Source organism: Atta colombica, unplaced genomic scaffold (assembly GCF_001594045.1).
Source record: "Atta colombica isolate Treedump-2 unplaced genomic scaffold, Acol1.0 scaffold198, whole genome shotgun sequence".
NCBI lineage: Eukaryota > Metazoa > Arthropoda > Insecta > Hymenoptera > Formicidae > Atta > Atta colombica.
This window is the reverse complement of record NW_017259291.1, coordinates 5713157-5726603: the sequence shown is the minus strand read 5'-3', so window position 1 is coordinate 5726603 and position 13447 is coordinate 5713157. Positions and strand designations below refer to the sequence as shown.

The following is a 13447-nucleotide window of genomic DNA, read 5'->3' as shown; positions in this document are numbered from 1 at the left end:
CCAATAGTAGTACTAAAATATAAATACTAGCTTGAAATAATTCTGTGATTCTATATATAATATGTATATATATATTCATATGTATGTATATATATATATATATATAATATGTAATTTATTAAATGCATATTATTCATATAAGATATGTAGTATATATAATGATATAGATATGTCTTGTATATAAAGTCAGAATAAATAAAAAGTTATAATATTAATTGATCCATTCTTTGTAATATATAAGTGTAAATATATATTTCAAATTGAGTAAGCGAAGAAAAATAAATCGCAGCCAACAAAGCTGCATGTATATACCGTACCATCGATAGAGCACGGAGCACTACTACGCTTATGATCAATCAAGGCCGTTATCCACTACAGCGTTTCTTGCTTCTCGTACGATTCATCGACGTGCGATTACATTAGAGAACCAGCGATTCGCGCTATACGTTCTGCCTTATTGCGTCGTTTTTTTCCAACGATGATTAATTCCCACGTGCACAGCGCTTGCATTCACCCCATGGGGGAGAGAGAAAAAGAAGGAAAGAAAGGAAAAAAAAAGGAAAGCCTGTCGCAGTATATTTCGCACGATTATTCCCGGGTATATTCGATGGAGATAGGCATAACGTATCTCTACCCGTATGATGACGATGGCAATTCAAATGATAGCATCTTTCTTTCACGTCGACAGGAGAGAGGGGGCCACGGCTCCATGCTCGCAGATACACGCAGAACTTTTGCATATGACGAATCGAAGACTATTACCATTCAATCTCTTTGCGCGGTTTCATTTGCATGCTATCGTCTCCCTTGTCACGCTTTACATACGGCCACGGCCGTCGGTTGACGTTCTAAATACGCGCCATTTTTTCACTGCGCGACGATCGATCCAATGTTGACAAGTTCACGATTGTGCGCTTTCAAAAAATTGCAAACGATACTAAGTCGAGTCTTTTTCAACAGTCTTTTTTTATGTAATTCTAACAAAAATAATTGTTTAATTTCAATATAACAGTATTAATTTCAATATTAATATTATAAATAATATGGTGCATGATGCATTATTTATTCTTGTTGCTCATTATGCATATTATGAAATATATATGAAACGAAATGCACTAACAGATATAAGTTAAATGTTAGAAATGATATAAACGAGGACGTAATATTGTAACACATATAAAAAATTTAATGTATTGTTTTAAAAATAAATAATATATTTTTCATTCTTTCTTTCAGAAATTCATATTGAGATTCGAATAAAATAATATGAGTAATAGTATAAAATAATATAAGTAAAATAATATAAGTGTACAACAATAAATTGTTTTCTATGAAAGATAAAATAAATCGTTATACATAAACGACTGTAGCAAAAAATTGGAGATGCCGGGGATCGAACCCGGGGCCTTTCACATGCAAAGCGAACGCTCTACCACTGAGCTACATCCCCGTTTTTGGATGAGCTCCAACTAACATGAGAGTAGCAATCTGTTTTATATAATATTATCGATTATTTTAATTAATGTAAGAAAAATTTATTCGATGAAAAAATTGAGTGGTTAAACGTTAACTACGAACATCTATATAGTGCAAATATCGCCGAGTGCGCTGAGTGATGATGAATGATACGAATCCATACTTCAAACACAAAAGGTTGAATGATCGCTATCTTGCAAGACATTGACCTAAACGCAATTATATTACAAAGTGTGCCAAGGCCAAGTGCATTTTAGCTCTCTTATCAGTAGAGATTTTTGAAGGTCCCATGGTGTAATGGTTAGCACTCTGGACTCTGAATCCAGCGATCCGAGTTCAAATCTCGGTGGGACCTTAATTTTTGATTTTTCGCTCTTTATTTCACCAAATATTTATTACACCAAATAAATTAGTGCCACTTTTAAATATTAATTTTACCACCGCAGAATGAAATTATGTAAACTCATACTATACATATATTAAACACACAGCTATGTAATCAACACAAACTTGTGTGTATTACTGGCTGCATAGATAATGATCACATTACTGTAAAGTTGCCTACATAAATTATTGCAATACTGTCCTTGAAATTCCCTCTCGATATGTAACGAAGTTATAAAAAAAATCGATAATATTGATATGTAAGGTATTGAAGAGAAAATGTTAAGAGATAATTGTTTAAACATATTGTAACAATATAATTGTTAATTTCATGAAATAAATACTAGTATGAATACAGCATAGCTAGAATAATTAAATTGATTCGTATATATATTATTTTTATGACTCATATAATTTCCAATCGCTTCTGCCAAAAATCAAATCATTAAAAGACAATAAAATAAAAAATAAAATGAAAAAAAAGATTTGACAGCGGTGGGATTCGAACCCACGCCCTTACGGACTGGTGCCTAAAACCAGCGCCTTAGACCGCTCGGCCACGCTGCCTTCGATAGAACGGGACCATAACTGCATATAAATGTAATCTTCTTTCACAATAAATTGTATTGATTTAAAACTAATTAAAGTATAATTGCAAAATTCAAAATTAATATAAAAATAGTGTCTGTTTATTTAACTATACGTAATGAATTATCAAATATATCCTATTATTAAATATATCCAAACGTTAATACATAGTTAAACTCACTTTTTATTAAAAATATTTTTCATTTTTGAAAAAATTATACATCTAAAAAAAATACATTCTAGATTTTTTACTCATTTTTTATGAAAAAACATTTTACTCAAATAAACTCCGATCACATATATCCGATATACTAAACGTGCTATATACAATAATAAGAGAAATAATGCATTTAATATAACATCCCGTAAATGTAAGAATCATGTATCTCTAACATTGTTTCACATTCTCCCAGCACGTGCTATCGTATTGGCCTTGATTACGTCACAAGCATATCATCTCACGTCGCGTTGCCTAGCAGCTTGTTCTCATAGTCAGCATCGTATGTACAGCTAACAATAAGATATCATTCCGTTACGTGCGTTTTCGCGTGCTAACGTTGAATTAAATAGTAGCTATCAATTGTCTTTATAATTATTACTAGTAAACGCTTTGTTGAATAAAACATTTTAAATAATACGACATGGAAAAAAAAACCTTTGTCAAAATCGAAATAAACACAGATTTTATAATCGCGATAGCGAATCCTAAGGTCAAATTATTTTCAAATTGAAATAAATACAATCATAGAAAGAAAAGATATTAGAAAATGGCGAGTGCTTTAAAAGGAAACTTGATCTTGAAAAAGTTAAAATGAACGAATAAATTGGCCATTTCGCGCGCGTTGCAATAGCAAAACGTCATTATGGCGCCACAAATCTCCTCTTTTATTTTCCCTTTCCGGTAGCGCTGTACCCTAAGCGATAAGATCTCAATATAAAAATTCATGCTCATAACGTGACTCCGCTGACTTCTTTTTTTTTCCTTTCCTTATCGCGTCCCCGAGGGATCGCGGCATAAAGTTGATGCTCGAGAGCCAAAACGAAGCGCTTCGGTTATGTCGAAACGACTGTAGACAGATCGATAAATTTGCGTGAATACTCGTATAACGTAGATAAGCCGGCGTGATAAACCGAAATCGGGTCTTGAAAGTCCGGAGTCTCTCTCTCTCTCTCTCTCCCCGTCTCGTTACCGTCGCGAGAGATACGACACCGGAAAATGGAGGAAGATAAATTCGTCTCCCGTTGATGCACCATGCTCTGACTATATTTTATAGCCGACACGCGAAATCATCTCCTTCTTTCTATTGTGACAGAGCTATTAATTATATAGCGCAAAATGCCATCCAAAAGTAATTCTTTTCTGAGAGTAATAACCTGATGTTTTTATATGTTTTTATATTCCATATTTACGCTTGTTTTTATATTCCAATTAAAATCACTTTATTATTAACAACAATTGTATATTATTAATTGGTTTCCAATATATTAGTATTTGAAAATATTATATGGATATGGATTTAATAATAATTTTCTGAAAAGGGTAAATAAAAAATCAAATAAATATTAAATGCAATAAGCACGTTAAATTAAATAGCTTATTAAAATATTATTTCTAAAAAATAAAGATTTTATTTATACAACAATTTTTTTATTACGGGTTTTTAATGGAATTACAATATTTAAAGATTCGTAAAGAATAGCTATTAAAAAATAAAAAAATATTAAACACTATCCATACAAAGCAATTTATATTTTACAACAATTCACACTTTTTTTACCTCAGGTGACTATTCCCAGATTAAATTGAAAATATATTGAATTGAGTTAAAAATCACCGAAATAAAATTTGCTACCTGAACATGAGAATGTTTCGAAAAAAGAATTCCCTGTACACATAATGAAGAGATGTTCGTCTAATTTTCTGAAATTAATTACTTTCACCGCCACTTTCGCCGATAATGAAAATCAGTATAGATTTACGTGCGTATCTCGTGATAAAATGAGGTAAACGCGTTTTCCTTTCGCATCATTTCCATTTTCTCTTCACATCATTCGACCGATCCCATTATTGTTTTATGGGAGCCATTCGATAGAGCTTATAATATCCATAAGCGGCACCTGCATTTCCTAATAATCTCTATTACTCTCCCCACGAGTTGCATGATTCGCCGAAAATAAAATAGATTTATCATCCTCAATTGGCTCCGAGCAGTTTATTCGTAAGAATTGACAGCGCCTCCCTCTTTTGCCCCTCTACCCTTCTCTCTATACAACGATACATGCTCACGAGGGATTTTCTCTATATGATATGTAACATGCGAGACGTAATTCAGAGGGTGCGAGTCATCGAGATTATCCTCATTTCAACTACGCATAGCCGGAACGATATGATCGATCATTCGCGACGACAGCCACGAGTATCGGACCAAAGTGGCGGCATGATTCTGCTAAACGCGATGCTAAACAGGTACTCTTCTCCGCCATCAAGTCGTCGACATATCGTAACTTACCGTAATATATGCCAACGATATTATAAGCAACTCGCTGAAGAGATGATGGCTTTTCATCGTTCGATACGAAAGTCTTCGTTCTTTGTGAAACGCATACAGTGCATCGCCAATATCTGCCGTTAATTGGTTAAATGGCTACAATTACACGATCAACAGGTAGCTGTTTCGATTTTCTACGTTCCTTTCCCTTTTCTGTGAAAGGGTCAGCGTGAAAGCCATGCTACCATACTATGGAAAAATGAGAGATCTAAACTAAACGCTTTCAAAAAGTAACATAAATAAAAACGTCGCGTTTAAAACATTTTTTTTAAAGTTTAAAAATTTTAAAAAAAGAAATCGTTTAAGCAATATTTAATCCCTAAATTTTAAGCCTTTTCGACATGGCATATCTTTCTTGCTTTTCCAATGCTTTTTTCATTACTTGTAACTTTTTTATTAATAAACATACATTTGCTTAATACTGTTATATTCATTAATGTCTAAAGTTTCGATTGAAACAAATTCTTTTTTTATAATACATATTAATTTTTATAAAAGTCATAAGCAATCGAAAACATAATATGTTATTCTCGTGACGTTTAAAGATTAAACATCATGAATAAATTTCTATCAAGTAAAAAATTTAAATAGGAAACTTATTTAAATAATTTATATATGACTGTATTATATGATACGTGACGTTGATTTGTAATTTGAAGTATGATTGTAATTTTAAAAAGCTGATAAGTTCCAGTTTCCATTTTCAGTTAGCTGTGAATTTAGAAACGCGAAGTATAAATTATAATCGCATTAAAATCTTCATTATTTTCGTTTACCATACATTTCCATCTGTCGTATCTATGATGTCCAATGTTTCGCGCAAACTGGAGACAACGACAGTTCGGTTAACAGCGATTCTCGAAACGCCTCGTTAACGAAACGTCGCAATTTTCGCAATGCCGTGCACCATTGGCTGGCACAATGTGCCATTAACGAAATGCCCGATGAATATATATCGGCTATCGATCATTATGAGGCCATGGCTCGCACGGATATTCCAGTAATGGTCTATCGCAGCAATAATCGTCAACATGTGCAATAATCATGTCGTTTAATGACAATTGATGCGAGTCAGGAAATACGCTCGCTTTAATATCTGCACGCCTATGTTTACCCCGTTGTTATAGCCATGCGTATGCTGCACTCACGCACGTTGATGCACGCGTACGATTTGCCCGCCCGCGCGCGAGAGATAGCGGATAGATTCAAGGGAAGGGTACTATTGTTAATATCAAATGCACCATTACGCGCGATCAGTCAATATTTTCTCGTAACTGACCTACGGATTCGGGATGCGCTCGAGTGCATACAGACTCTCCACTGTAGCAAGTTCCGCCGCAATTGCACGTATCCGATCCGGCATGCATGGAAAGCAGGTCCGTTACTAACAGAAACCGAGGCTACGTAACTGATATGTTTTGTATTCGTATTGGAATCGAGATAGTTCCGACACGGCGCTGCGTATTAATGCGAATTAACGCACTGATAAAAATATACTAAATTTTAATAAAATGTTTATTTAAATATTGTCAAAACTAAATATTTAGATATTAAATATATTTATTTGGTACAAAATTATTAATTTGAATTAGCTATCATTTCTTTTACTTATTAAATAAATATTTATTTATTTTGTATGTAGTCATTATATAAATAAATAAAATTTAGTATATTATTTCATAATTTATTCTTATTTTTTTATAACTGAACTCTGGATTAATATTTTATTACTCATTAATCAATATTATGATATATTATACGATATATATTAAAAAATTGTATATTAAACTTTGAGTAAGTGCTCATGATAGCCAAAAAAATTTGTTTTTATAGTTATACTTTTTATAAAGTATGTATATAGTTAAATTTATATTATTTACGTCTTTAAAGGAGACAGGGGAATGTAAAAATAATGAAGTTCTAGGTAATAAAGGTTCTAGGTTATCTTTTCTAGATAATAAAATTTTTATTCTCCTTTTCTGACAAGATTGTTAAGATAACAATGCGTGGATGCAGTAGTCATCTATTTACTTAAAGATTAAGTGTAATTACAATATTATCACATTGAATTATCTTCGAACACAATGTTACAGAGGCGTTTCATTTCGGAAATGTTGCACACGCCGATTTTGCAACTTCATTATTTTTCCACGTGGGATTACTTGCACAATGGGGAAATAATCGACAATCGGCGCCATTGTTTCGCCCACGAGTGATGGATTAATTCGTCCCTGCCCGACATAATCCTCCTTGCGTAACTGCACAATGCCGTACTTACGGCGCGAGCGGGATCTCGGTCCTATCTGCCGAAACACGATGTATAGCACGTACCGAGCCATTTTCACGTAACTGACCCGCAGCGATTCCGAATGCGCTACGGCTGGGTTAACCCCCGCGCCGCGCGTACACACACATACACACACACACACACACACACACGCACACGCACACTCACACACACACACACACTCACACACACACACACACACACACACACACACACACACACACACACACACACACACAAACACACACAGGGTTACGCAGTTCCGGTAACGCAACCCGCTGATTCGAGTCGCGTAACGGCGTGGCGCGGTGTGGCGCGTTACGGCGCGTTACACAGCCACAAATATTTGTGCCAAGCGAATCGAATTACATGGCCTCTGTTTACGTTCGTCGCTTTTGGCAAACCGGCTCTCGGTAATTAAAGTGCGCATACTAAAATATGCGCGACGATAGGTCGCTTCCTCGCTCGCTCGAGGGATTCATTTTTAATGGGGGATCTCGCGCGAAATATCACGATGAATAATTCCTCTTCTCTCATGCGGCGCGCGGAAATACCAAGTTTTCGGTATGCCTCTCCCACACCCCGTCGAAGTTTACGTGCGGTTAACGAACGCGTTGCACATAGTCGCAGCAGCGTTTCATCGCGGACGGAAGTTTAATTAAAAACGGCTATGACTACGTTCGCCCGCGAAAGCTTTTCGTATATAAACGGCAACGAGTTTCATTTGCCAAGAAATATTTGCACACGCTATCACCGCGAACGCTGTGCAGACGTATGATAATAAACTACTGTGACCCGTTATGAACGATTAATAGAAATGTTCGATAAATCGATTTAAAAAGTATAAATTATCGAATATTATTCTCGAGCAGTGAATGTTTCACGTTTCAGCACAACAAATGATTCTGTGTGCACGCAGAAAACATATGTTCAGATTTAATACATTCATTTTTCTAGTTGAACAAAACGAATAATTCCAAGATATGAAAATATGAGAGATTTTCAGCTCGTCGTCATCAAATTATCCGGGTCCTCCCGACTTAACGTCGCTCGTACGTTTATGAGAGTCGCAGGCTTAATTAAAAACAATTTCATTACGAATGGAGTTATCCGCGGAATCCGAGGCTCTCGTATTTCGTGGCTCGTGTACGCTATGGGCTCGCATATTTCCACGCGTGATATTTCGGCGCGCGATGCGGCGTTCCGAGACAGCGTTCCGGAAAACTACTCAATTATCGGGTTGGATTATCGATCGATTTTTGCAATTTGTGTATACGCGATACACGCGCAACCCTCGTTTCTGCACGCCCGAAAAGCCCGAGTACGCCACGCGAAATAGGATATTTTCCAGTAGAGTCGCGAGCTCGGGGCCGTATAGAGAGTCTCTCGTATCGAAGTATAGCCCTCGCGACGCGATAATTGAGGATAATTTCGCAAGGCCAATTTAGCGCAGAAATTTAAAACCGAAAAATTTGTCCACGCAAAACCGACGTCGACTAGCTAGCTAGGCTCACCCATGTGCAGATATTTCCTCTGTTCCATCTCTCTCCCCCTCCCCTTCCCCCCAATCTCCGGCCATCTCCCCTGAAACCGACATTCACCTGCATCATCGAACAAACCTCGTTTCCTCTTGTAATTTCATTTTCGCGCAGGCTCTGGCGATCGCATGACTCGATTTTTCCACAATTTCACAGAGGGGAATTTCAATTAAATTACTCACTCCTCTGCACGCCGCGTATCTCTCCTCCTCGTGCACGGTACGAATGTGTACGAATGGCGAGGAGAAGCGGAGAAGTGAACGGAAGAGAGGGAGAAAAAAATAACGCGTTTCCCGAGCATACAGCATGGATATACCCGGTGACGGAGTTTTCGTCATTTGCCGCTAATGGCGGCGTCCTTTCGCCATTCTCTCGCGCGAGATTGCCGATGATTAATCAGTCGTGACAGCCTCATTTTTAGGCACGCGACGGCAATTATCCCCAAAGCGAGACGCGCCACGCGTTCCCGATTGCTTCCTTTTTTTTTTTTAATTCGTTCGCCGACAAATTTCGACCCGGCAATGACGCGCGTTGAAATTGCTTTTTTAATTGCCCGCTCCGGAAGTTAAATTCAATCAAATCATTCTCGGTTACGGTACTTTTCCATCGCACTGATATTATTTGATTGAAATACGCGATACGATGTAAAAACAACAGTGTTAAATCAAACACGTACAAGAGTGTTAGCACATTATTAGTTTTTAATTATTTTTTGCAAAGACAAAATTTGTGCAAACAGAACGAAGATTTCGGCACTTGAATTTTTTAATTCAATAATAAATAATAGATCATAAATTAGCCATAACAATATAATGAATAATAAATGAATAAATAACAAATTCGATTCAAGGAAAGGCTAGAAAATATGAAGCGTTGCCGGTAATCTGTATCATATTTTTCATTTTGAATATATATTTTATTCTTGCCTAGATAGTAAATTTTAATAATGGAATAAATAAATAATAATTGATCAAAGAGTAATGTGTGTCTACAGACACATCTTCTACGTGCATGCACATTACACACGTGAAATTATAGAATACGCAGCAATTACGCGTCAAACATCACAATTGCACGGCGTAGTAGTTACCTGCAGTGGCGATGATGCAACGAGTTCCCAGTGGCGAGTTGACTCCGTGGGAATCCCCGGGAGAATCGATGTATGACGTAATGCTATAGGAATGGCACGGCCTCCCTTTACCTCTCGTCTCAGCAGGTCAACCCCTTGGCTCGGCCACCAGCTCGCGACATCGTACGGCGACAATGGGCGCCGCCGACAATTTCCTCCCTTGATGCATCGGCAATAAATGCATCAGCGATAAATGTGTCCTACGGGCTAGAAGTGCATAGCTTGCAACGAGTGTAAGTGGGCGTCGTCCGGATGCAATCCCCGGCATGAGAGTGGATTATGAACGCGAACGCGATTTTTGAAACCGCGTTATTCCGCTGCAGTCAATGCAATCCCGCAGTCATATGCATTTCTTCCCTTCTCTCTCTCTCTCTCTCTCTCTCTCTCTCTCCCCCCCCCTCTCTCTCTATCTATCTTTCTTCGTAATACATCTCCCTCGTCGTCCACCAGCTCGAATGCAGTCGGGAAGGCGAGCAGCCTGCAACAAACCCATCGAAGCGAGTTACGCACGCTCAATCGGCGACCAAACTCACCCTTTCTCTCTCTCTCTCTCTCTCTCTCTCTCTCTCTCCTCTCTCTTCTCTTTTATTCTACCCTTTTTTACTCTGTCGCAGTCTCGATATTCCGGCTATTTCTCTTCCTCCTCTTTCCTCCTCCACCTTCCTCCTTCTATTCTTGCTCTGCCTCGTTTTCGAATGTACGGGACAAAAGGCTTTTCATCGTGGTACACCGAACCGCTCGAGTTATTAAATCCGCCGCTCGCGGCATTTAGCTCTTTTCACGTGTAAGTATTCGAGAAAATAAACGCCGTCCACTGCCGCTCGAAGTCTCGCTCGTTACTCATTTGCGTTTGTCTTACAGTACGATACCCGCTGTAATAAATCACCCGATACTTTTAACGTTTCCTATATTTGCGCGACGCCACGTGTGCTTTTTTTTACGTGGAAAACGTAGAAATGCGCGTTCCAATTTACTCAAGGCGCGCGTTCTTGCGCTTCGTTACGCGCAAAAAAAAAAAAACGGAAAGCCTCAATTGTGGACGGTATTGTGGGAAAATTAAACGCCGAAACCTTAACAAACTCCGTGAACTTGGCGATTTTCAGGCTTCGTGAAACGTAAAATAGCCGGACGGTAGATAGATATAACGGACCTCAGTTGTAAGGTTTCTTAAAAAAAAGATTTGATTGACCACAGGCTACGAGAATACTGGAGAAAATATTATTCCGTCTCCCACGCACAGTTATATTCATAATGCATCACACAATGATATTTTTTATGTATCCACACCTGTTCGGAACTCGATTGAATAACTCTTATTTTAAATAAAGATCAACAGAGAGAAAGAAAAAAAAGTTAAGATACTTATCATATATCTATTATAAAAATATATAAAAAAGAAAAGCAAGATATTATTTGTAAATATTCTTTTATATTCTCTACGTTACTTGTTTTAGATTATTAAAATGAGAAAATAAGAAAGATGATATACAATAAATTAAAAACGTAACGTAAGCAAACTCAAAAATAGAATCTATCATTTATACATACGTTAAGTACAAAAAAAAAAAGAAAAAGCAAAAGATTGGAGATGCCGGGGATCGAACCCGGGACCTTTCACATGCAAAGCGAACGCTCTACCACTGAGCTACATCCCCATTTTATTGATACTGTTTTTCTGGATAGAGATAAGTAATCAATGAATTATATCTAATTTTATGTGAAGTTAAATTTAAAAAAAACATATTTTATTTAATTATTTTATTAAATAATTAAATATTTGTCTGAGAGATCATTTCTAAAATATTTATATAATATTATATCTCTATGTATACATTTTCGCATCTATTTCCATTTTACTATAGCAGGTACAAATACATATTTCATTTACAATAAATATCATAAATAACAATAAATAAGAAATATTTTATAATACACGGCGATATATTAAATTGTTTGATGGCAAAGAAGTTATTCGTGCCGATCACGCGGGCATCATGTATCCGTGCGGTAGGCGCGCTTACATAGCGCGTGCTGGAGAATTACAAGGGTGGCTAAAAGTCGTGCCCCCCCGTTGCGTGACTTATGCACCATCGCAGTCTAATGAAGATCTATCATCCATCGCACTTTTATCCTGAGCGCGCGTCGTCCGCCCGCACTCACGTCTCTTCCGTTCCGTTCAGCGACTTCAGACGCGCGATAATGCTCCGTCGTGTTTTCCTTGTCCCGTTTAATTTGCATTTCTAAACCTCGCGAATCGGCTTGGCGCGAATTGAATGATGACGTGATAGACGCACCGATAAATGGAGCGAAGGGGAATAACTCGAGAGAAAGTAATCTTCGATCGCGACGAGCACGCATATGTTTAATATATGATTGTATAATTGTAATGTAATCAGATTTTATGCAATGAGAGTCATTAATATCACATTAAGAATATAGTCCAATGTTATATTTAATCGCGATCTTGAGATGGTCATTTCATTGTAGATTCTAGATAAAATGTTAAAATTAGAATGGAAAACTTGAATGGATCTCAAATTTAAATAGAAAGAGACAAGGAGAAAGAAAGAGACGATTCTAAATTTATAAGATTGGAATAAATACAAAATCAGACTCTCTAAGACTTATTATGTTTATTATATATTAATGTATTTGATATTTTTTCAAAAAGTGCAGAGCATAATTTAATAAGAGAAAATGACTTAATTTAAAGAATGCTATTTTAAGAATTAAATAATTTTAAGATAAACTACGATAATAAGTTGATGTAACAAGATGCATGGATAAAAAGCAGTAATTAATATTTTACCGGTGCCTGCCGTATTATCGTTCTATTTTAATTCATTTCATCATCTGTCTGATTTCAATTAAGAGAGAATTATTAGTTAGCATGAACAGTCGCATATTAAAGTAGTTTTCTGTGTTTTGTTATCGTTAAAAGATAATGAGAAATTATTTTACTGCAGACTTTATAGAAGCATCTTAAAATATTCTGGAAATTCGCGCGTTTACTCGTAAACATCATTTGCAAAATAATAAAACGCGCGAAAACATATAAATTCTGACGTTGCAAATATTACTGCAGTTTCAACGGTTTCTAACTGTCGGAGAAACGCGTGACTTGAAAGCGCTATTGTTCGAGTAATTGCAGTGCATGACATATCGTTTGATATATGAAAGGTGTGGATATGCTTAACGGAGTAAGGGCGACGAAATGATTCTATCGCTTGTCAGCTATCGACCATTCATGCGGCAGCTACGATTCATAAACGTGCTGATATATTCTTAATTACTTTGTGGACATGTTGCGAAAGCAGTCTCGATAAACCGAGACTGCGCTCCAAGCAAACTTTACATGTCGTAACTTACATTATGCATATTACGTTGCATTACGTACTTGAACGATCATATATCATTAATCTATGTAACGGAAATAGTATATACTATTCTTACCTCTACAATTTTTCATTTCTTTACAAGACTAATTTATCTAAAT

General features: G+C 36.6%; 4 non-coding genes across 4 annotated transcripts; 1 reads left to right on the top strand and 3 right to left on the bottom strand.

Moving 5' to 3' along the window:
- Positions 1-1378: 1378 nt before the first annotated feature.
- On the bottom strand, positions 1379-1450 carry Trnaa-ugc. Its single transcript has one exon. It is a non-coding gene; the product is annotated as a tRNA-Ala (tRNA).
- Positions 1451-1759: 309 nt separating this feature from the next.
- Trnaq-cug lies at positions 1760-1831 on the top strand. Its single transcript has one exon. It is a non-coding gene; the product is annotated as a tRNA-Gln (tRNA).
- Positions 1832-2347: 516 nt separating this feature from the next.
- Trnal-uag lies at positions 2348-2427 on the bottom strand. The gene has a single exon. It is a non-coding gene; the product is annotated as a tRNA-Leu (tRNA).
- Positions 2428-11534: 9107 nt separating this feature from the next.
- On the bottom strand, positions 11535-11606 carry Trnaa-ugc. Its single transcript has one exon. It is a non-coding gene; the product is annotated as a tRNA-Ala (tRNA).
- Between the last annotated feature and the right edge of the window lie 1841 nt (positions 11607-13447).